Source organism: Chlorocebus sabaeus, chromosome 1 (assembly GCF_047675955.1).
Source record: "Chlorocebus sabaeus isolate Y175 chromosome 1, mChlSab1.0.hap1, whole genome shotgun sequence".
Taxonomy (NCBI): Eukaryota; Metazoa; Chordata; class Mammalia; order Primates; family Cercopithecidae; genus Chlorocebus; species Chlorocebus sabaeus.
In genome coordinates, this window is record NC_132904.1 from 69,916,864 (window position 1) to 69,939,739 (window position 22,876).

The following is a 22,876-nucleotide window of genomic DNA, read 5'->3' on the forward strand; positions in this document are numbered from 1 at the left end:
CACTATTTGTTTCCAAGACATTTTCATCATCCCAAACAGAAACTCTGTAACCATTAACAATATATCCCCCCAATACTCAGCCTGGTAACCTCTAATCTACTTTCTGTCTCTCTGAATTTGCCTATTTTATGTAAGTGGAATCATACACTATTTGTCCTTTTGTGTCTGGTTTCTTTCACTTAGCATAATGTGCTTAAAGTTCATTCATGTTGTAGCATGTACCATAACTTTCTTCTTCTTTATGGCTGAATAATATTCCACTATGTGTATATGCCAGATTTTCTTTATGCATTCATCTGTTGAGGGACGCCTAGGTTGTTTCCACGTTTTGGCTATTGTGAATAATGGTACAATAAACAATGACATGTAAGCATCTGTCTGAGTACCTGTTTTCAAATCTTTGGGATATATACCAAGTAGTAGAATTGTTGGGTCATACAGTAATTCTATGTTTAGCTTTTTAAGGAATCACCAAACTGTTTTTCACAATGTCTGTACTATTTTACATTCCCACCAGCAATGCATGAGAGTTCAAATTTCTCTACATCCTCAACGACCCTTGTTCTTTTCTATTATTATTGTTATAGCCATTCTATAAAATGTGAAGTGGGATCTCCGTGTGGTTTTGATTTGCATTTCCCTAACGACTAATGATGTTGAGCATATTTTCGTGTACTTATTGGCTATCTTTATATCCTCTCTGGAGAAATGTCTATCCAAATCATTTTCCCATTTAAAAATACAATTATTTGGCTGGGCGTGGTGGCTCACGCCTGTAATCCCAGCACTTTGGGAGGCTGAGGCGGGCAGATCACAACGTCAAGAGATTGAGACCAGCCTGACAAACAAGGTGGAAACCCTGTCTCTACTAAAAAAATAACAAAAATTAGCTGGGTGTGGTGGCACACGCCTATAGTCCCAGTTACTAAAGAGGCTGGGCTGCAGTGAGCTGAGATGGCACCACTGCACTCCAGCCTGGTGACAGAGTGAGACTCTGTCTCAAAAAAATAAATAAATAAATAAATAAATTTTAAAAATACAATTATTTGTTTATTTTTTAGAGACAGGGTCTTGTTCTATTACCCAGGATGGAGTATAATGGCAGGATCATAGCTCACTGTAGCTTCAAACTCCTGGGCTCAAGCAATCCTCCTGCTTCAGCCTCCTGCTGGGCCTACAGGTGCGTGCCAACATGCCCTGCCCTTTTTTTTTTTTTGCTTTGTTTTGTTTTTGTGTTTTTTAGAGACTGGGTCTCATTATATTGCTCATGCTGGTCTCAAACTCCTGGCCTCAAGTGATTTTCCTGCCTTGGCTTCCTAAAGTGCTGGGATTACAGGGCATTTTCCCATTTGTTCACTGGGTGGTTTGTCTTTTTGCTGTTATACTGCAGAAGTTCTCTATACATTCTGAATATTAAACCATTATCAGATGTATTACTTACAAATATTTTCTCCCATTCTGTGGGTTGTCCTTTTACTTTCTTGATACTGCCCTTGATGCAAAAAAAAATTCGATTTTGATTTAAGTCCAATTTACCTATTTTTTTCTTTTGTTGATTATGCTTTTGGTGTCCTATCTAAGAATCCACTGCCAAATCCAAGGTCATGAAGATTGACCCTTATGTTTTCTTCTAACAGCTTTATAGTTTTGGCTTATATTGAGATCACCGATCCATTTGAGTTAATTTTTATATATGATATGAGGTAGGGGTATACACCGTTATATATTCTTTTTCACTTTAACATTATAAACAATTACTCATGTAATCACATATTCTTCGAAAGGCTTATTTTAATATCTTTATGATATTCCATATGTAGATATATCATTTAACCATTACCTGTTTTAGTTGTTTGAAAATTTCACTTTTGGGCCAGGCACAGTGGCTCACGCCTGTAATCCCAGCCCTTTGGGAGGCCTAGGCGGGCGGATCACTTGAGGTCAGGAGTTTGAGACCAGCCTGGCCAACATGGTGAAACCCCATCTCTACTAAAAATACAAAAATTAGCCAGGCGTGGTGGCGCATGCCTGTAATTCCAGCTACTTGGGAGGCTGAGACAGGAGAGTTGCTTGAACCTGGGAGGTGGAGGTTGCAGTGAGCCGAGATCGCGCCACTGCACTCCAGCCTGGACGATAGAGCGAGACTCTGTCTCAAAAAAAAAAAAAAAGAAAATTTCACTTTTATAATAGCTAACAAACTAAAATAACCTAAGTAAATCTCTAACTGATTATTTCTTTAGGAATGAATTCTAGAAGTCAAATCTCTAGGTTAAAGGATAGGCCTTTTTTTTTTTTTTGAGGTGGAGTTTCACTCTGTCGCCAGGCTTGAGTGCAGTGGTGCTGTATCAGCTCACTGCAACCTCTGCCTCTTGGGTTCAAGCGATTCTCCTGCCTCAGCTTCCCGAGTAGTTGGGACTACAGGTGTGTGCCACCATGCCCGGCTAATTTTTGTATTTTTAGTAGAGATGGGGTTTCACCATGTTGGCCAGGATGGTCTTGATCTCTCGATCTCATGATCCACCTGCTTTGGCCTCCTGAAGTGCTAGGATTACAGGTGCGAGCTATCGCGCCCGGCCGGGTAGGTCTATTTTTAAAGTTCATCCATTCAACAATTTGAGTATCTACTTGGTGCCAGACACTGGTTTAGGGGCTTTTGTCAGTGAACCAAACAAAGATCCCTTTCCTTGTGGAGTTTATATTCTAAGAGGGTGGGAGAAGGCACCCTTGGATAAATATTAAACATAAAGTCTTCAGTGCTATGGAAAAGAGAAAATGGGCAAAGTAAAGGGAATCAGAAGTGCCAAAGTGTCGAGGGTAAGGGCACTGCAATATTAAACAGAATAATCAGAGTACGACACATTGAGAAGGTATTATTTTTGCAAACGCTTGAAGGAAATGATAGTGTTAAGCAGATAGCTGAAGGAAGAGTGTTTCAGACAAAACAGTCAGTGCAAAGGCCCTAAAGTGGACAGCATATGGGACAATGTTGGAGGAATAGCAAAAAGGCCAGTGTGGCTGGAATGGAACAAATGAGGGGGCAGTAGTAGTAGAGGAAGTCAGAGAGGTAAAGGGCTGGGCTGGCCAGTTCATGTAGGACTTTACAGGCCACTATGAGGACTTAGACTTCTATTCTGAGTGAAATGAAAAGACCTCATGGTTTTCAGCAGAAGAATAACATGCTTTGACTTATGTTTGAAAAGGGTCACTCTGATTGATGTGTTGAAAACAGACTATAATGGGGTAGAGAAGCATAGCAATCAGCTGAGAGCCTACTGCAAGCTCCTAGCAATAGATGTTGGGACTCAGGCAAGAGAAATAGCGGAGGTGAAGAGACGTGACATGCTAAGAGCCTTCACATACTTTGCCATACTGTTTTCTAGAAAGACCATCAATTTGTACTTGTTCTAACAGTGTATAAGTGCCTGTCTCACTGCTTCCTGCAGTTGTTAGATGCTCACTGGTATTTTGTCTGACAATGAAAAGCTGGTTTTAAAAGTCAAAGATTAAACCCCTAAATCCCTAAAAGCTTCTTTAGGATTTGTAAATATTGGAGCTTTAATAATGTATCTTTGTTAATATGCCTTTCCCTGAATCCTTTCCAATTCCAAAGAAAATTCACCTCTTTACCCCCCAATCATTTTCTGATTTTAGAACTGAGGTAGCTAACTTGTCAATTAATTAGCAATCTGGAGGCGTGCTACCTCTCAGGCAGAAAGTCAGGGGTCTAATCTGGGAAGCCAAGTGATCCAGTCTCATAGTCAAAATCTGTATTCAGCTTCATGTGAGAAATTGTGCAGCCACAGGTAATCACACTCCTGTTTTGTCATTTCAGATAGCTTTCACTTTAGGGGCAATTATAGGATGTTCCTTCAATGTTTCCAAGTGGAATTATTTTTAATTCACTTGAACTTGGCAGATATTATATAATGGCAGCATTACGGGGAGCTTTATTTGGTCCTCCCTCCCTCTCTTTCCTTCATTTCTTACTTCTTTTCTTACCTTCCTTCCTTATCTTCTTACCTTACTTACTTCTTTATTTATTTATTAATTATAGGGTCTCAAGCGTTGCCTGAGTCCAGGAGTTTTATAACTGTTAACACATTAAGTCTGATCAGGCATGGTGGCTCACACCTGTAATCTCAGCACTCTGGGAGGCTGAAGTGGGAGGATCGCTTGAGCTCAGGATCTCCACAGTCTTCTGACACATGACTGTCACTGAGACATACCATGTATATTTCACTCATTGCTCATACAAAAGATATTTTCACACTTGCTTTTCATTTGAGCCTCAGGTCAATCCTAATGTGATTTCTCCCATTTTATAGCTAATCAAATAGAGGTTGAGAGGTGAAGTAACTTTCTGGTTAAGATTATTCAGCAAGTCGGCTGGGCGCGGTGGCTCACTCCTGTAATCCCAGCACTTTGGGAGGCCGAGATGGGTGGATCACGAGGTCAGGAGATCGAGACCATGCTGGCTAACACAGTGAAACCCCGTCTCTACTAAAAATGCAAAAAATTCGCCGGGCATGGCGGCGGGCGCCTGTAGTCCCAGCTACTTGGGAGGCTGAGGCAGGAGAATAGCGTGAACCCAGGAGGCAGAGCTTGCAGTGAGCTGAGATCCGGCCACTGCACCCCAGCCTGGGTGACTAAGCGAGACTCTTGTCTCAACAATAACAACCACCACCAAAAGATTATTCAGGTAGTCAGTGGTCAAATTGGGAAGGGAATCCCAAAAGCAATGCCTTTTCCACACCTACCAAATAATTATCACTTTGTCCTTAGAAATAAACCTGCCCCTTTTGTATTTGTATTTTTTGAAGGTCAAGAGTGAAGAGAATAAATGGACACAAGTTAGCCTTTCTCCTTTGTATCCTAAAGGCTGCAGTAGTGATCAGGTATTCTGGGATTTTGATGTGTACATTTTAATTGCTTTACAGATGTCAATACAATCTAATCCTCTTTTCTTGTTGGTACTAGGATTAGGACTAAAGAAATATAAAGCTATTTTTTGATTAATATGGAAATTAGAAATTACTTTCAACAGAAATCCGGGGACTAGTTCTGAAAATACTTTACCTTTAGGAGCTAAAAATAGCAGAGCATCAAAAGGCTAGAGGAAGACAAACTCCCTGGCTCAAAAAGACAAAGAGGCTTACTTCTTTGTGAGTAGGAGAATACTTAGGCAATGAAGACATTTTCGGTTTGAAGCTCACAATTAAAAAGAAAACTGCCCCGCATATGACCCCCTAGGGTGATCAAAACCAAAACAAGACCAAAAAAATCTTTATTCTCTCAAGATAATAAAGAAGAGCGCAAGAGGAAGGATGTAATTTTGAATCTGTATTATGTTCTGGCCACTGTGCTAGGCACTTCTTTATCTGATACAAAATATATTACTAGTTCCATTTTAGAGACGAGGATATTAAGACTTCTCTTACAGAGCTAATAGGTAGAGAGTGGAGATAGAACCCAGATCTGCTGAGTGAGACAATATCCATTCCTACCAACCTCCCTGCCTCTCCTCAAAATGAGTCTACTCAGAGAAAATCTCTGGATTTGGCTTCCATTTACTTTGCCAAGATTCTTTTACTTCATCTTCAAAACCAAGGAAAATAGGAAATTACTCTAGAGAGTCAATTTGGTCAAAGATGGCTGCGTTTAAAAAAAAATAAAACAACAACTACTGTTTCCACTCAGTGGAAAGGTCATGGTCATGTTATTGAAAAGTATCACAGGCACGGAATTATAGAGTTGGAAGAGGTATTAGAGGTGATTGAGGCCAATTTGTCACTCAGCACAGGAATACCCTTTATAGTGGCACACATGACTGGCAGCATAGCCTCTGCCAGCATACTCTTCTTTTTTTTTTTCCCGAGACAGAGTCTTGCTCTGTCGCCAGGCTGGAGTGCAGTGGTGCAATCTCGGCTCACTGCAACCTCCGCCTCCTGGATTAAAGCGATTCTCCTGCCTCTGCCTCCCAAGCAGCTGGGATTACAGGCACATGCCACCACACCTGGCTAGTTTTTGTATTCTTAGTAGAGATGGGGTTTCATCATGTTGGCCAAGCTGGTCTCAAACTCTTGACCTCGTGATCCACCCACTTCAGCCTCCCAAAGTGCTGGGATTACAGGTGTGAGCCACCATGCCAGGCCACTCTTTTATTTATTTATTTTTTTTGAGACAGTCTCGCTCTGTCGCCCAATCTAGAGTATAGTGGTGTGATCTCAACTCACTGCAACCTCCGCCTCCTCAGTTCAAGCAATTCTTCTGCCTCAGCCTCCCGTAGCATACTCTTCTAATGATGGTACACTCAGAACCTCTTCAGTGAGTCAAAGCACAGACTGGAGAGCTCTGAAATTAGAAAATTCTTCACTCTGAGCTAAAAATCTGACTTATTAGGTATCTTACCCTGAACACTTTTTCAGCCACTGGAGTGCAGAGGCTGAGGCAGGAGAATTGCTTGAACCCAGGAGGCAGAGGTTGCAGTGAGTTGAGATCACACCACTGCACTCTAGTTCCTGGTCCTAGTTTTCCCCTCACAGAACATGTCTGTTTCCTCTCTTCCAGGACAGCCTGCTAGAGATATGAAGACATCTATGATTCCTCCTGAATTTTCTTGTGTCCAAATCCAACAGACCCAGTTCCTTCAATCTTCCCTCATCCTGATTGCTCACCAGTGATCAGACTTCAATTTACAAATCCCCTTCCCTTAAAACAATTCAATTATTCTTCTTGCCTTGTTCATCCTTCTGCTGATAGTTTTTCCCCAATTAAAAAAAGATAATTGAACTGACATAACAAGACTATGGTGATTGTGGTCAGTGAAGGCCTAAAGTGACTGCATCCAGATTTCATCATCATCATCATCATAGCATCTGGCAAATACTCTGTGGCAAGCAGGGTGCTAGGTTCTTTACAGAGGCACTTACAGTCTAATGGGGAAATAATATAGTTATTTAAATTAATCTACAGGTGTAATATATGTAAGATATATTCAGAGAATGCTGAAAGTGTTATCAGAATGCTGAGGAGGAAATGAAGAACATGTTTAGAATAGTTGGGAAAGGCTTCTGAGAGAAATAAACATTTTAGTTGGCTTTGAACAATGAATGGGAGGAGTTTGTCAAGGTGTGGAGAGGGCAGGGACAAAGAAATATATACTGATTCCATGCATGAAGGTATGAAAGTGCATATCACATTAGGGAAATGGCAAATAGTTCAGTGCAGTTGAATTTACTGCATGTGGGGAAAAGTGGCAGGAAATAAAGATAAAAAGGTAGACTAGGGGACAGGCTGTGAAGGGATTTGAATGCCAGGCTAAGGGATGGAATTAATAAAAAAAAAAAAAATAGAAAAACATTGGAGGGTTTTAAACTGGGGGTTTCATGTGTGTGTTTTACAAAAACTACTCCGGCGGCAGCATGAAAAGTTCAGAGTGGTTAAGATCAGAGAAGGAGGAACATGATAGTAAGTCACTACAGTAGCCCAAAGGAAAAGTTAAAACACTAGCAATAGGATGAAGAGAGGGGGGACTACAAAGATGTTTAGGAGGCAGAGCCTACAAAATTTGATCCTGAGCACAAAAACCCCATTTTAGTCCTGTGGGCTAAAAAGCTACAAAGAAAGATGGGAAACGTTCTAACTGCAGGGTTTGCAAGTACTAGCCCCCCGCCCCACCCCCGCTTCTTTTCTTTGATAGGCAGAAGGAAATAAAATAAATAGACCCTCGAATCTGTTAGTTCCAGAAAAATGCATGAATCTGAATTTCTCTTACTAGCTGGGAGGCTTGGCTGCTGAGAGTGCTATACTGGTGAAAATGTAGGTCAGCCCAAGCAGGCAGCAGTTCTGTAGTGCTGGCTCTGAACCTGCCCACCAGACCTGAATCTAAGATAGCCTGTATATTAGATTCAAGGCCCAGCCACCCAGCCTTCCACTGGCGAGCTGCAGGGAATTGTAAAGGGTGTGAACTATAATAAATGAGGCACTGTTCTCATCTAGGGCAAGGCAGCTCTTCCTGAGGTAACAAGACAGGAGGAAATATCCAGTAATCAATTGTGCTCTGAGTTGTGCTGCATCTTTGGAGAAAGCATACCTATCCAAGTTAAAGGCCAGCAACCTCTGGGTCATTCACCTAGGCTGAGCCCTAGCACAGAAAGGCTGCTAAAACCAGATCAGCCTTAACTTCCTATGTCATTAGTGTACAAACAGTATCAACAACAAAAAAAGGTAAGAAAATAAGTTGCTTAGACGTTAGTAATATAACTGCTCCTAGGTAAATATACAAGGCCAAGTGTGTGCTGCTGCCTCAGGACAAATTTTTTTTTTTTTTTTTTGTAACAAATCTAAAAATATCTCTGCAGTTGCCTATCCGCCGGTAAAGGAGAGATTTTAATGTGAAGCAGATGGCTTATTCTCTCAATCCCCATTCCAGGAGTGTGCTGTTGCTTCTTTTTTCTCCTACATTTATAAGGCACTTCGGAGGTACTCAACACTTTAGAGGTTGTTTGGTGTCTCTGACCTCTGCGCATTTATCTTCTAAAACAGATCAAGGAGCAAGGTGAAATTTTGTGAATGGATAATCTGGTCCATGAATACCTTTGTCTCTCAGGTCAATTCACTCTTTTTTTTTTTGAGTCGGAGTTTTACTCTTGTCCCCCAGGCTGGAGTACAATGGTGTGATCTCCGCTCACTGCAACCTCTGCCTCCCAGGTTCAAGCGATTCTCCTGCCTCCGCCTCCTGAGTAGCTGGGATTACAGGCACCTGCTACTGCGCCCAGCTAATCTTTGTATTTTTAGTGGAGACGGGGTTTCACCATGTTGGCCAGGCTGGTCTTGAACTCCTGGCCTCAAGTGATCTGCCTGCCTCGACCTCCCAAAGTGCTGAGATTACAAGTGTGAGCCACTGCACCTGGTCCACTCTTTTATTCTACTGTTCCATTTAAAGACATTTACTAAAAGGAAAAATCTTGCTCAGATTCAATGTAATATATTGGAACACTTGTTTTCCATGTAAAATAATAAAATTAGACATCCCCAACCCCACACCTCACACTTCTCCAATTCTAGAAAGACAAAAGATTGACATATAAAATAAAACAGGCTGGTCATGGTGGCTCACTCCTGAAATCCCAATGCTTTGGGAGGCTGAGGAAGGAGGATCGCTTGAGCACAAGAGTTTGAGACTTGCCTGGGCAATGTAGCGAGACCCTGGCTCTACAAAAAGTGATGGCATGTGCCCATAGTCCCAGCTACAAGGGAGGCTGAGGTGGGAGGATCACTTGAGCCCAGGAGATAGTGGCTGCAGTGAGCCGTGACTGCACCTCTGTACTCCAGCCTAGGTGACAAAGTGATACCTTGTCTCAAAAAAAGAAAAAGTAAAAAAAAAAAAAAGAAAAAGAAATAGGAGAATATCAGAGTCCCAAAGAATATCAGTATAACCTTGGGATTACAAAGTGTTTCTTAGATGATACCAAAAGGAAGAACCACAAAAGGGTGAAAAATTTAATTAAAACATAAAATTCTATATGTCAAAAGATGCCATAAACAAAGTTAAAAGGCAAGCACAGAGAAATAAAAGACATTTGTAACATATGTTAACATTGGACTAGAGGCCAGATTAAAAAACTCATATTAATCAAGAAGAAATGAAAATAAGCCAATAGAATCTAATCAGGCAACAAAACACAAAAGAAACCAGACAGCTGACTGGGGAGCAACAGAAAAATGTTCAACCACAACAGTAATCAGCAAAATGCACATAAAAGGAATATTATATTATTTCATACCTATCAGATGGGCTTTTTTTTTTTTTTTTTGGAGAGGGAGTCTTGCTCTGTTGCCAGGCTGGAGTGCAGTGGCGCTATCTCAGCTCACTGCAACCTCCACCTTCCGGGTTCAAACAATTCCCCTGCCTCAGCCTCCCAAGTAGCTTACAGGGGTATAGGCACATGCCTATACCACTTGGCTAATTTTTTCTATTTTAGTAGAGAAGGGGTTTCACCACGTTGGCCAAGATGGTCTCGATCTCCTGACCTCGTGATCCACCCACCTCAGCCTCCCAAAGTGCTGGGATTAGAGACGTGAGCCACCACGCCAGGCCTAGACAGGTAAAAATTTTAAAGTGTGACAATATCAGGTGTTGGATAGGACCCAAAACAATGCTCATATTTTGTTCGGGGTTTCTACATTTGTATTCAAATGGGATACTGGTCTATCCACAGTTTTCTTGTGATGTCTTTGTCTGGTTTTGGTATCAAGGTAATATTGGCCTCACAGAACGAGTTACAAAGTGTTCCTTTATCTTCTATTTTTTCGAATAGTTTGTGCAGGATTGGTGTTAGTTCTTATTCAAATATTTGGTAGAACTCACCAAAGAGGCCATCTGGCTTTTCTTTGCAGGAAGTTTTTTGATTACTAAATCTCTCTCTGTTATAGGTCTGGTCAGATTTTCTAGGAATTTATCTGTTTCACCTAGGTGTCTAATTTGTTAGCATACAATTGTTCACGGTCTTACCTCATATTCCTTTTTATTTCTATAAAAGTCAGTAGTAATGTCCTCTGTATCATTCTTGATTTTAGTAATTGGAGACTTCTCTCTTTTGTTCTTCATTAGCCTAGCTAGAGCTAAAAGGGTTTGTTGATTTTGCTGGTCTTTTAAAATAACCAACTTTTGGTTTATTGATTTTCTCTATTGTTTTTCTCCATTTTATTTCATTGATTTCTTTATCATGTCCTCTCCTCTACTTGATTTAGGCTTCATTTGCTCTTTTTCCCCGCAGTATGTTAAAGTGAAAGATTCAGTTATTGAGTTGAGGTCTTTTTTTTTTTGAGATGGAGTCTCGCTCTGTCACCCAGGCTGGAGTGCAGTGGCGCAATCTCGGCTCTCTCAGCCTCCCGAGTAGCTGGGACTACAGGCGCCTGCCACCACGCCCGGCTAATTTTTTGTATTTTTTAGTAGAGACGGGGTTTCACTGTGTTAGCCAGGATGGTCTCGATCTCCTGACCTTGTGATCCGCCCACCTCAGCCTCCCAAAGTGTTGGGATTACAGGTGTGAGCCACCGCGCCCGGCCTCTTCTTTTTTAATGTAGGCAATTACAGCTATAAATTTCCCATACGTTTTGGTATGTTATGTTTCATTCATCTCAAAGAATTTTCTCATTTTCCTTGTGATTTCTTTTTTGACCCATTGGTTATTTAGGAATGTGTCATTTAATTTTCACATAATTGTGAATTTCTCAAATTTCTTTCTGTTACTGATTTCTAATTTTTTCCCACTGCAGTCAGAGAACATATTTTGGTATGAGTTCAATCCTTTATATGTACTGAGAGTTGTTTTATGGCCTAGCACACTGTCTATCCTGAAGATTGTTGCACGTATTCCTGAGAATTATATTCTTCTGTTACTGGAGTGCCCTCTAGGTGACTGTTGGGTATACTTGGTGTACAGTGTTGTTCAAGGCTTCTGTTTCTTTTCTTTTTTTTTTTTTTTTTTTTTTTTTTGAGACAGAGTGAGTAAAGATGCTGACAGTAAAGGAAAGGAGAGGAAGTGACAGTTTGAGGAGACAGAAGAGTCCACAGGAATTTTCCCTTATATATATATAAAGGATATATATAGAGATATGTGTATGTGTACATATAATATAATATAGATCTGTGTATATATAGATATACAAGCTTTTTTGGCCAAGCCAAAAAAGGCTTGGCTCCTTAATATATACATAATATATATTATAATATATATTATAATTTATATATTATATATAATATATATAACATGTAATATTATATATAATATATATACAAATATATATTTGTGTTATATATTATAATTTATATATAATATATAATATTATATATTATAATATATATTATGTATATATTAAGGAGTCAAGCCTTTTTTCGCTTGTATATCTGTATATACACATATCTATATTATATAATATATACACATGCACATATCTATATATAGATATTATATATCTATATATACACATACATGTATTATATATTATATATAATGTTATATATTAAATAACATATAATATGTGTATATATTATATATTATATATCTATTAAGGAGCCAACCCTTTTTCCCCCCTTAAAAATGAAGGAAATTAGGGGCACAGATCTAAAGGTATCTTTGTTTGCATTTACACTCAGATTGCTAACATTCACTTTTATATTTATTTTATCATCCTGAAGCCTGTATCCTACAACCTTTCTTAGACCTTTCCCAGTGCTATAATTACTTGTTGGCTGGAAAGCCAAAAATCCATGCTTTTTAGAATTGTGTATATATTAAATGTTAATACTTGAGCAACTGCCTTCAAAAATGAGCCAAGTGCACAAACTTTGGCCAATTCAACTAAATAAATACTTATTTGAACACTTAATGTGTGCTAAGTGCTACAATGAATGCAAAATGAAAAGACATAATTCTTGCCCTCTATGAACTCACCATCTAATGAGAAAGACAAGCAAGCATATAAGTAACCCTGATATTAGGCTGCCAGGGACAAAGGCCATCACAGAGGGAGATATTAGGGTTGTGGGAGAACAGGGAAGAAAGACAAAAACACTTTTAATCTGGTCTGACTTCTGGATTGTAAAGGTTGCTGCAACTCCAAGTTAGTGACAGGAGATACCTTAAATAGAGTGTTACCTGTGCTCAGGTCATGTCCCCTTCCCTACTGTTGTGGACACTGACAGCAGGTGTCAAGTTGAGACAAACTGTACAGTGTTATTCAACAGTGAAGCTTCATTTATAGGCAGACCTAGGTTTAAATTCCAGCTGTTTTACTTTTTAGCTCTGTGACTTTGCGTAAATCACTTCAATTTTCAAAGTCTGGGTCTTGATATTTTAAAAAATAGACACAATCAGTTAACTTACATATTGATAAATAATTTTTGAGTACCTACTCTATGTTGCCACCAGTGTCCCTTTTTTCTTCTGTATCTCTGCATGTGGGCTGGCTAGGAAGGTGAGCAGGGCCAGACTAGAGTAAGTTCAGAGCAAACCCTAACCTTACTTTGTAGAGACCCATCTAAACATTCTTACTGTGAATCAAAAGAAGATATTTCCTCCTCTGGCTATCCTAAAGGAGCCATCACAGTCCAGTGGGAAGAACGGGGGTTCTAAAGGCAGACTGTGTGGATTCAAAAGTCAGCTGTACCATTGACCAGACATCATATCATAGGAAAGTCCCTTTACCTAATCCTCATAAACACAAGGATATCCTATACTGCAGGCTAGAAAATTTTAAAAGATGGCATGCAAAACACCTACCATAAATACTTGGCACAGAGCAGTAAGTACTTCAGTAAATAATAGTCTCCCACCCATGCCCTTTTCATTAAAAGTTCCCTGTTGGAAACAATTGTGTTTGCCCATAGATTTTAAGATTGTTTAATGAAAAATCTTCCAGATCTCAATCGTGTGCCTTATCACTCTGCCTTTCCCTCAACTCTCACATGGATCCAGTTGGTTAGGCCTATTATTGTTTGACCAAGCACAAGCTGGACAAAAGCAAGCTTCAAGTCAGCATGGCTTTTTGCAGAAACCATAAACTAGTCATTCTCTGAATACAGGTAATTTTTTATATACTGTTGTGTATATGTGTATCTACAATCTTTTGTGCATTTTAAAACATTTTTGTCCCTCTTTAAAAAATTGTAAATGAAAGTGTCCCCACATTTTTGCCTTTTTATTTGTAATATTTCAGTCTATTATTTCTGTTTTGTGCTACTAGCTAATAGGGAAAGTTCAAACAACCTAACTGTCTACCAACAGGGCATTAGCTGAAACAAATCTAAACCCAACCTAGAATTCCTCAAGTAAATTAAGGTGAGTTATAGAACTGTACATAGCATATAATCTCATTTTTGTTGAAAAACAATGTATGTATGTTCATTTTAAAAGACCTAGAAAAATAGATACACCAAAGTGTTAACAGTGATTGTCTATGAATCAGGGGAATTATTAGTGTTCCTCTATGTTCTTCTCACATCAGTATCCTCTAATTTTTCTAAAATGAGCATATACTGTTTTGGAAATAAGGTAAAACAACAAGAGAAGCCATAAAATGATTACATTGGCTGGCTGCAGCGGCTCATGCCTGTAATCCCAGCATTTTGGGAGGCTGAGGTGGGCAGATCATCTAAGGTCAGGAGTTCAAGACCACGCCGACCAACATGGAGAAACCCCATCTCTACTAAAAATACAAAATTAGCTGGGCGTGGTGGCGTATCCCTGTAATCCCAGCTACTTGGGAGGCTGAGGTAGGAGAATTGCTTGAACCTGGGAGGTTGAAGTTGCAGCAAGCCGAGATGGCGCCATTGCACTCCAGCCTGGGCAACAAGAGTGAAACTCCATCTCAAAAAAAAAAAAAAAGATTATTGGACATTAGATATTTTCAAGTAATCTCTTATTGTTAGACATGTCATCTGTTCCAAATAACTGCCACTCATACTTCTGGCAGAGCCAAGACTAGAACACAAACACCCATATTTTCCAGATAACATGTAAAAATGTCTTTTTTTTTTTTTTGGTAGAGACAAGGTCTCAGTATGTTACCCAGGCTGGTCTCTCCTGGCTTCAAGAGATCCTCCCTCCTCAGCATCCCAAAGTGCTGGGATTACAGGAATAAGTCTTAGGTCCAGCCTTTAAAAACTCTCATTGGGCCCTACAAATTTAAAGAGTTGTTGTTTCTACAGACCTTGTGAATACGCTGGTGAGGTCCTAAAGCAAGTAGGTGGGAAATATGTGCAACATGCACACCAGGACAGGATTTTCAATTAAAGTGAAATGGAACATATCTTAGGTCAACGATCTCTAGAAAATACTACAATTTCAATACTTCTTTGTTTAGAGCTACCACTAGGTTACTATATGATCTGGACAAGACACTTAGAGCCCTTATCAAATTTTCTATCTCTGTTTCCTCATCTGCAAGATAGTAACAACAGCTACTACTAAATGAACATCTCCCATAATGTTTTACAAATGGGAAAACTGGGGCTCTAAGAAGTTAAGTAATTTGCTCATGGTTATGTAAGTGACAGTTAAGATTGAAACCAGATCTATCTGACAAAAGAGAATGAAGGTAGGGAAATGTTTGGCTCTATTTCTATGAGTTATTTTATTTTTTCCTTTTAACATTAAGGAGGTATCAGCAGAACTTTTTTTGTACAATGCAAATGACACTGTGTACTCTGTGGGACTGAATTAGAAGGTACATTGAATTACAATTAACTCAGGCCTCATCCTAACAGCTGAGTAATTAGATCAATCTAATCTGAATTTTATTGCTTGTTTTATTATGACCTATAATCGTTGAAATTACAACAGGAAGTCTAAAAGTCTTATACAAAGGCAACATGCTGCAAAGGGAAGAACATTTCCTAACTCTCAGTAGCTGGATGATTCAAGGCAAGTTACTTAACTACTTCGCACCACAGTTTCCAAATCTATTAATATAAAATAGGAAGACCACTGTCCCACAATTACCAAGGTACACTGTTTAGAAATGCCCAAGAACTAGAAAAAGAGGGATTCCTCAAGGGATATGAGAAAATTACTTCAGCAACATCTAAAAGGAAAGATCTCTGACACACAGTCTGGCCTCAGTACTCCCAAGAACTCAGTGAAAGTCATGACCATGCAACCTGTCACCTTTGCTGGAGGAAGCCTGAGGTAAGTCCAGATTCCTCCTTCTCCCTCACTCCCTAAGTCCAACATCAAGTCCTAACTTAATTCATATTCCACAAATACTGAATGTCTACAGAAAGCTAGACACTGTTCTCTCTAAAAATGTCTCAAATATGTCCCCACCTCTGCATCTCAAATACAGCTTCTAGTTCAGGTCTCTTGACTGAAGTATCAATATCCTCCTAACTGGTCTTCTCCTTTTTCCCACTCTCTCCAATCCATCCATTTCGTTACATCCAGAGAGATCTTTCAAAAATGCCAACCTATCCATCATGCCTAAAAGTCTCTGGCAGCTTCCCACCACCAAGAATAAAGTTCCAAACTACTTATCATGGCATAAAGACCCTCCAAGTCTAGCTCTTGCACAGTTAGATGTCCTATTTTTTCTCTTGCCAAGCCGGGTCTGGCATCTTACACTTCAACAACAACACACAGCTGTTCCAACATTTGATTATTCTACTTTCATGTCATTGATCAGGCTCTTTTCAATGCTCAGATAGTCCTTGACCTTCTCCCCTTCAGACTAGATTAGGTGTTCCTTCTGGTTCTTATTCCCTTAACTAGTTTTTCTTATATTCCTTATCAAATTACATTTCCAGTTTTCTCAAATATTGCTGGGCATGGTGCCTCACACCTGTAATCCCAGCACTTTGGGAGGCAGAGGCAGGAGAATTGCTTGAGCCCAGGAATTTAAGACCAACCTGGACAACATAGCAAGACCTCATCTCTACCAAAAATTTAAAAAAAAAAAAAAGAATTAGCCAGGCATGGCAGTGCGCATCTGTATTCCCAGCTACTTGGGAAGTTGAGGTGGGAGGATCACTTGAACCCAGGAGATCGAGGCTGCAATGACCTATGATCATTATACTACTGCATTCCAGCCTGGGCAACATAGTAAGACCCTGTCTCAAAAAACAAACAAACAAAAAGTTCATCGCCCAATTTGTTAGGTCTAGTATCAGTCCAGTGTTGGCCCCCTAAGCTGTGGTTCTCTTTGTCCTTGTATGTCCCACATGGGAGTTTCTGCTTGGGCTCTCACTGCCCAAACCTATATATTTTTTTTTCAGTCTTCCTCGCTCTCTAATCACTAAGCCCTGTGGCTGATAAGACCCCTTGGCCTGGGTCTGGCTAAGACAGACCCATCAGCTAACCACCATTTCCCTGCTGATTCAACTTCCACTGCAGAAAAAGCTGGATGGACTTTAGATTCAGAGACAGACTCAAATCCTAATTTTGTCATTTCAAACTGTAAATTCAGGCAAGTTACTTCCACTCGCTGAGCTTTAGCTATCTCATATAAAATGGGATAATAATCACTTTGCAGAGTTGAGATGATAATGCTAATAATAAAAACCACTATTATTACTTATTATGTGTCAAGTTATTTTTTGTTTGTTTGTTTGTTTTGAGACACAGTCTCACTCTGTTGCCAGGGTGGAGTGCAGTGATGTGATCTCGGCTCACTGCAACCTCTGCCTCCCAGGTCCAACCAATTCTCCTGCCTCAGCCTCCCAAGTAGCTGGGACTACAGACACACACCACCACACCCGGCTAATTTTTATATTTTTAGTAGAGATGGGATTTCACCATGTTGGCCAGGATGGTCTCGATCTCTTGACCTTGTGATCTGCCCACCTCAGCCTCCCAAAGTGCTGGGATTACAGGCGTGAGCCACCGTGCCCAGCCCCATGTGTCAAGTATTTATGCTAAGCACTTTACATTAATCCCATCTAATCCTCACAACCCCTTCATGAGGTAGGTCCTACCATTATCTTTATTTTAGAAACCAACTAGAGAAGCTAATTTACTTGCCTGGGTAATTGTGATAGACAATGGGCTCGCTAACCCAATGATCATTCCCAACACCCTTTGCCCTTACCAAATGCTTTCACTACTAAGGCTGGAAAAGCTAAATACTCACTTTCTCAGCTTTCCTAGCACTTAGGAATAGCCATGTGGCCCAGTTCTGACCAATAAGATGTACACAGAAGACGGCTGGGGGTATTTGGGTCTTTGCTTTCCTAGGAAAAGAACAGATATTACTCTTGTTCCTCTACACCCCTTTTTTCCTACCTCCATCACAGACATAATAACTAGAGCTACAGCAGTCATCTCAGAGCAGGAGGAAAAGGCCAAAGAATCATAGAGACACTGGTCTTGTATTCCTGATCTAATAAATCAATGTCACCTGCCACTGACCTGCAGCCTTCTTTTTATGTAAGAAAAATATACCTCCTATTTACCTATTTAAGCTCCTGTTTTCTCTCTCTCTCTCTCTCTCTCTCTCTCTCTCTCTCCTTTCTTTTTTATTGAGATGGGGTCTTGCTGTGGTGCCCTGGCTAGAGTGCAGTGGCATGATCATGGCTCATTGCAGCCTTGACCTCTCGGGCTCAAGCAATCTTCCTGCCTTAGCCTCCTGAGTAGCTGGGACCATAGGTGTATGCCACCTAATTTAAAAAAATTTTTTGGAGAGCCAGGGTCTCTCTATGTTGCCCAGGCTGGTCTCCAACTCCCGGGTTCAAATGATCCTCCTGCCTCAGTCTCCCAAAGTGCTGGGATTACAGGTATGAGGCACCACACCTGGCCAAAGCTACTGTTAATCAAGTCTTCCAGTAGCATATTCTGGCATTTATAACTGATGCACAGTGAGTGATCAAAAAATGGAGCTGAGATTCAAACATAGGCAATTCTTACCTACTAAGCTACATGAAAAAAAAAAATCTGGCACTGGATTTATTAGGGAATGGGTACTCAAATGATGAAAATAACTATAATAATATGAATCACTCAGCCTACCTTCTTAAGGCTCCAAGCTCCTCTGGAAACTCAGGATGGTTAGTAACCTAAATTACAACAGAACTGCTTAGGATCAGGTCCCCTCTTTGGACAGTTTGCCCAGCCCTCTTGTCTGCATTTCAATTCAGAGCTCCCAGGTCAGGGTCCACACTAAGGCGGGAAGAGGGCAGGAAGGTTTGGAGTCAGGTCTTGACTCTCTGCCCATCCCCATCTATCTTATGGTACCACAAAGATTTCAGGCCTCCTGCCATGCAGGCATAAGGCAACAGAGTTCAATGAACTCAGCATAAACTTACAAATTGTGACAGCACTTGTGGTGACAGTGAAGGCCAGCTTCTCCTTGGTAGACAGAGACCTTTGGAGGTAACAAGAAGTATGGTTTTATAACTTGAACATTACCAAGGACTATTGATTTTTCTGCATCTTCTCCTGCTGACAGCAGTAATAGCAAAAATCTGATTTAGACACTTAAATTCAAGTACCTTCCCCACCAGCTGAGTAATTTTCAAGTAATCACACTTTCGACCTTACCCAACATGAGTCCTTTTAAAGCCAATTTTGGGGGCCAATTATTTAGTTTTCCTAAAATGTGCAAAGAAAAAGAGAATTGTTCGCTATTCTGCTGGAAATTGGCTTGCATCCCTCTGTCCAGGGTTTAGGACACCCAATCTGTACTGAGAAGGTACCAGCAGCCCCTTCTGTCATAGCTGACACATGTGTGACAGTTGACACATAACCTTTGTTTCTAAAGCTGTTCTGAACTCAAAGGAATTATGACATTCATGATGGCAAGATTCCTAGACAAGCTCACAAAATTGGGAGAGAAGAGGAAGACTATGGCACATTTACTAAATGGGAGATAGGTCCATTAGAATCATCTAGAGAGCTTGTAAAAACACCAATTTTGCTGGGAACCACCTCTAGGGTTTCTGATTCAGTAAGTCTGAAGCTGAGGCCCAAAAATTAGCATTTCTAGTAGGTTTGTAGGCCCAGGGGTTACATTTAGAAAATCACTGCTATAAAGTATAAATCAATTATTAGTCACAGAGACTTTGGAAACCGACAATTGGGCACCTCCAGATGCTGGAAAAGTTTCTCCATCCGTAAGAAAAGGTTCACTGTATCAGGATATTCACCTAGCTTATAGCCTTTTTTTCCCTCCAGAAAACAAAACAACCCCCCTTTCTCCACTTCCCCCAACAAAATCTAAACACCAATAGCGACAGGTTTCAACTGGTTTCTTTTTATGGACCAGACAGACCCTGAATGCTCAGAACATAGGGAAATGCCTGTGGGTTTTCACAAGGCAAAGCTGTCTCTTAAAAAAGATGCTCTGAGTTCAGAAGAGGAATTCTCCTAGAAGTTCCAGACAACATACCCTGAAAGAAAGGACAAGTCTACAGTGGAGGTTCTCTAATCTCCCAAAGTATGCATATACTACCACTAAGAAAAAACACTCTTAGACCAGCTCTTTCCAAAACACACCTGTGCTTACCATAGTAAGAACCAGGAATGAATAGGTGCAAGGATGGAGACGAGTGTATGCGTGTGTGAGTATATATTAGGGGTTGGGGAGACAAACATAAACCAGATAATTCTGAGAACCCCTTCATGGCAGCTTAGGAGCTATCTAAATGAGTTACAGGTGAGTTGAGATACTGATTCCTTAGGCTCTTAGGCTGTCTGGGAAGAAGGTGAGGCATAAGAGCTCCTAGGCAGCTTTGTCTATCAGAGTTCCCTACAAATAACATCATTTTCTGTGTGAAAGCACTGGCTTAGAGCTAAATGTGAATCACTGTTTAGAGAAGACTCTCGGGACAAAAAGTCTATTCCAAACTCTGAGGTCAATTTGCCAGAGAGATTTAGGGACCTCTGAAAAGGCTTCATTATTAGAGGTTTGATCATTCAGTCCTTTATTCACTCAACTAACCAATATTAGTTGAGAGTTCACTTTGTGTTAGGCACTTTGTGTTAGTACTGAGAACACAATGACCGCCTGCAAGAGCAATGGGTATTACTAAAGATATAAACAATTATAAGACAGTCTACAGTCATATACTGCATAATGATATTTCAGTCACTGACCACATATATGAAGGTGATCCCCTAAGATTATACTGCATTTTTACTGTACCTTTTCCATGTTTAGATACACAAACAACCATTGTGTTACAATTGCCTACATTATTCAGCGCAGTAACATGCTGTACAGATTTGTAGCCTAGGCTATATCACATAGCCAAGGTGTGTAAGTAGGCTGTACCATCTACGTCTATGTAAGTATACTCCATGATGTTTGCGCAACAACAGAATTGCCTAATTGTTGCATTTCTCAACACGTATCCCCCTTGTTAAATAGTCCATGACTGTAAGTTAACTATGTAGCTTCGTGGTTAAGAGCATGAAACATCCTAACTTAAGCTTGATTCTGGCTTCTCTACTTCCTGGCTCTGTGACAGAAACAAGTCCTTTCATCTTTCTTGATTTGTGTCTACACCTATTAAAACTTGGATAATACAGATTAGGTAAGAGAAACCTTGCAGCACAGCTGCCAGCACTGCCACCACCTTGAGTCAGGAGAACCAAGCCCAGGCTGGGGTGTTGGAAGTCTGGGGATTCCAGCCTCAGTCACTATGGACAGTTTTTTCTTTGTCTGTAGCTCTCTGGCCACACCCACTCCTTTACATTCAAGGTAGAGGAAGAAGATAATATGAAGCATGTGCTGGCATTAATTATGCTCTGCTTCACCAAGGGGGCTAACAATGAGTGAAATGTGTTAGAAGTTGTAACCTGGAACTGTGACCACCAGGAGATTACAGTCCCTGTGGCGAACCTCAAGTTGTCCTGTCAACCCGTTACAATACGCAATGATGTTTCTGAGGAAGAGAAGGAAGTTGAGTTGTGCCCTATCTTTTCTGCCAAAAAGCAGTGGGGATAAGCCCTAACCCTCATTGTTTAGCTAGCTGCCTGCTACATGTGCCATATACCATTTTCATGGACAAGATTAAAGAATTCTGAATGTCTCTTCTCTGATGAAAAGGAGAGTCTGGGGTGAGTGGGTGAGTGGGAGGGACTTGGGCCAGTGCTAGAAGAGAAGGAGGCCTGTTCTCCATAGGGCCCTGGTGTTCTGGTCCTATACCATGTCTAGGGCTTACCTTTTCTCTAGGGGTGGGAAGCACTCTGAACTTCTATCCTGACCCTCTCTCCTCATCTATCTATGAAGATTGGAGGTCAGTATCCAAAGCTCAGGACTATACATTTTTAACACAGTTTACATTTTTGGATGAAGGCTGAAATAAAATGGTGTGGAATGTTTTGCAAAAAAAAAAAAAAAAAAAAGATTAAGTAAAATAATGACATAATTCTCAAACTGGGTACAGGAACTCCTGTGGTACTCAACAGTATGCTGGAGGGTACAAAAAAAAGTACTGAATAAATAGTAGTACCTTCCTGGGGTATTAATTTTACCAAATGGTAAATCATTTAAAGTGTTTGTTTTATGGAAAACAAGTACGACTACATAATGGTGCCTTAAGGCAAAATCCTTATGAATTCTGAAGATAAGACACAGACTTCAAATATATGTTAATCTTGGAGTAGCTGCTGTGGGCTATTCACTCCCCCATCAATCCAGAGATGAATTCATTCTCCTCTGATAGCAGGTACACTTTGGTAGAAAAGTTTCCAAAGCACGGTGTATGGCCCATAATGGCCCTCAACAAACAGCAACCATTATTGTTATTCACAGATAGCTGTTATAATAAACTCATCCACTGGAGGAACAAAATGGGTGGGGAGGGGCTTCCTCTCTACCCAGACACCATTTTTTCCCCAAGCTCTGGACTTCTCTGGTTCCTGACCAGAATCCCTGTGATTCCATGGGAAGTAGAACTCTGGGAAGCTGGCCAATTCTGACCCCAAATGCCAAGGAGTTCTCTTCGAAAGAGAGATCAGCACTAGTAAAGTTACTAATCTAAACAGCCTCCTGGGGACCCAGCCTGCAAGCAATTAACCCTCAAGATAAGAACAGTCAGTCCAATGATCAATGCAGCTCTACCCCTGACTAGACATGTCACATTTAAAAGGTTCTTCGAGATCGATTATCTCCTTAAAGTCTCACAAACAAGTGATAGACAGAGTAGGTACTATTATTTCTACCTTTATAGAAGAGGAAACTGAGGCCCTTGGAAATAAAGGAACTTATTAATAAGTTTTTAGAGGCAGAGTCAGGAGTCAGACTCAGGTCTTCAGACTTCAAGAACAGGCTCTTTCCACTACATTAAGCAACAGAAACCATTCCAATGAGAATCTATGCAGCACAGCCAAAAGCTCTTCCAGTCCTGGGTCCTGGGTCAACATCCCACTGATTTTCA

The 22,876-nt window shown here is 40.4% G+C and overlaps 1 protein-coding gene across 3 annotated transcripts in view; it reads right to left on the reverse strand.

The window, feature by feature from the left end:
• FAM168A (family with sequence similarity 168 member A) overlaps positions 1 to 22,876 on the reverse strand; it is a 196,155-nt gene that overhangs the window by 28,555 nt on the left and 144,724 nt on the right. The window lies entirely within an intron of this gene.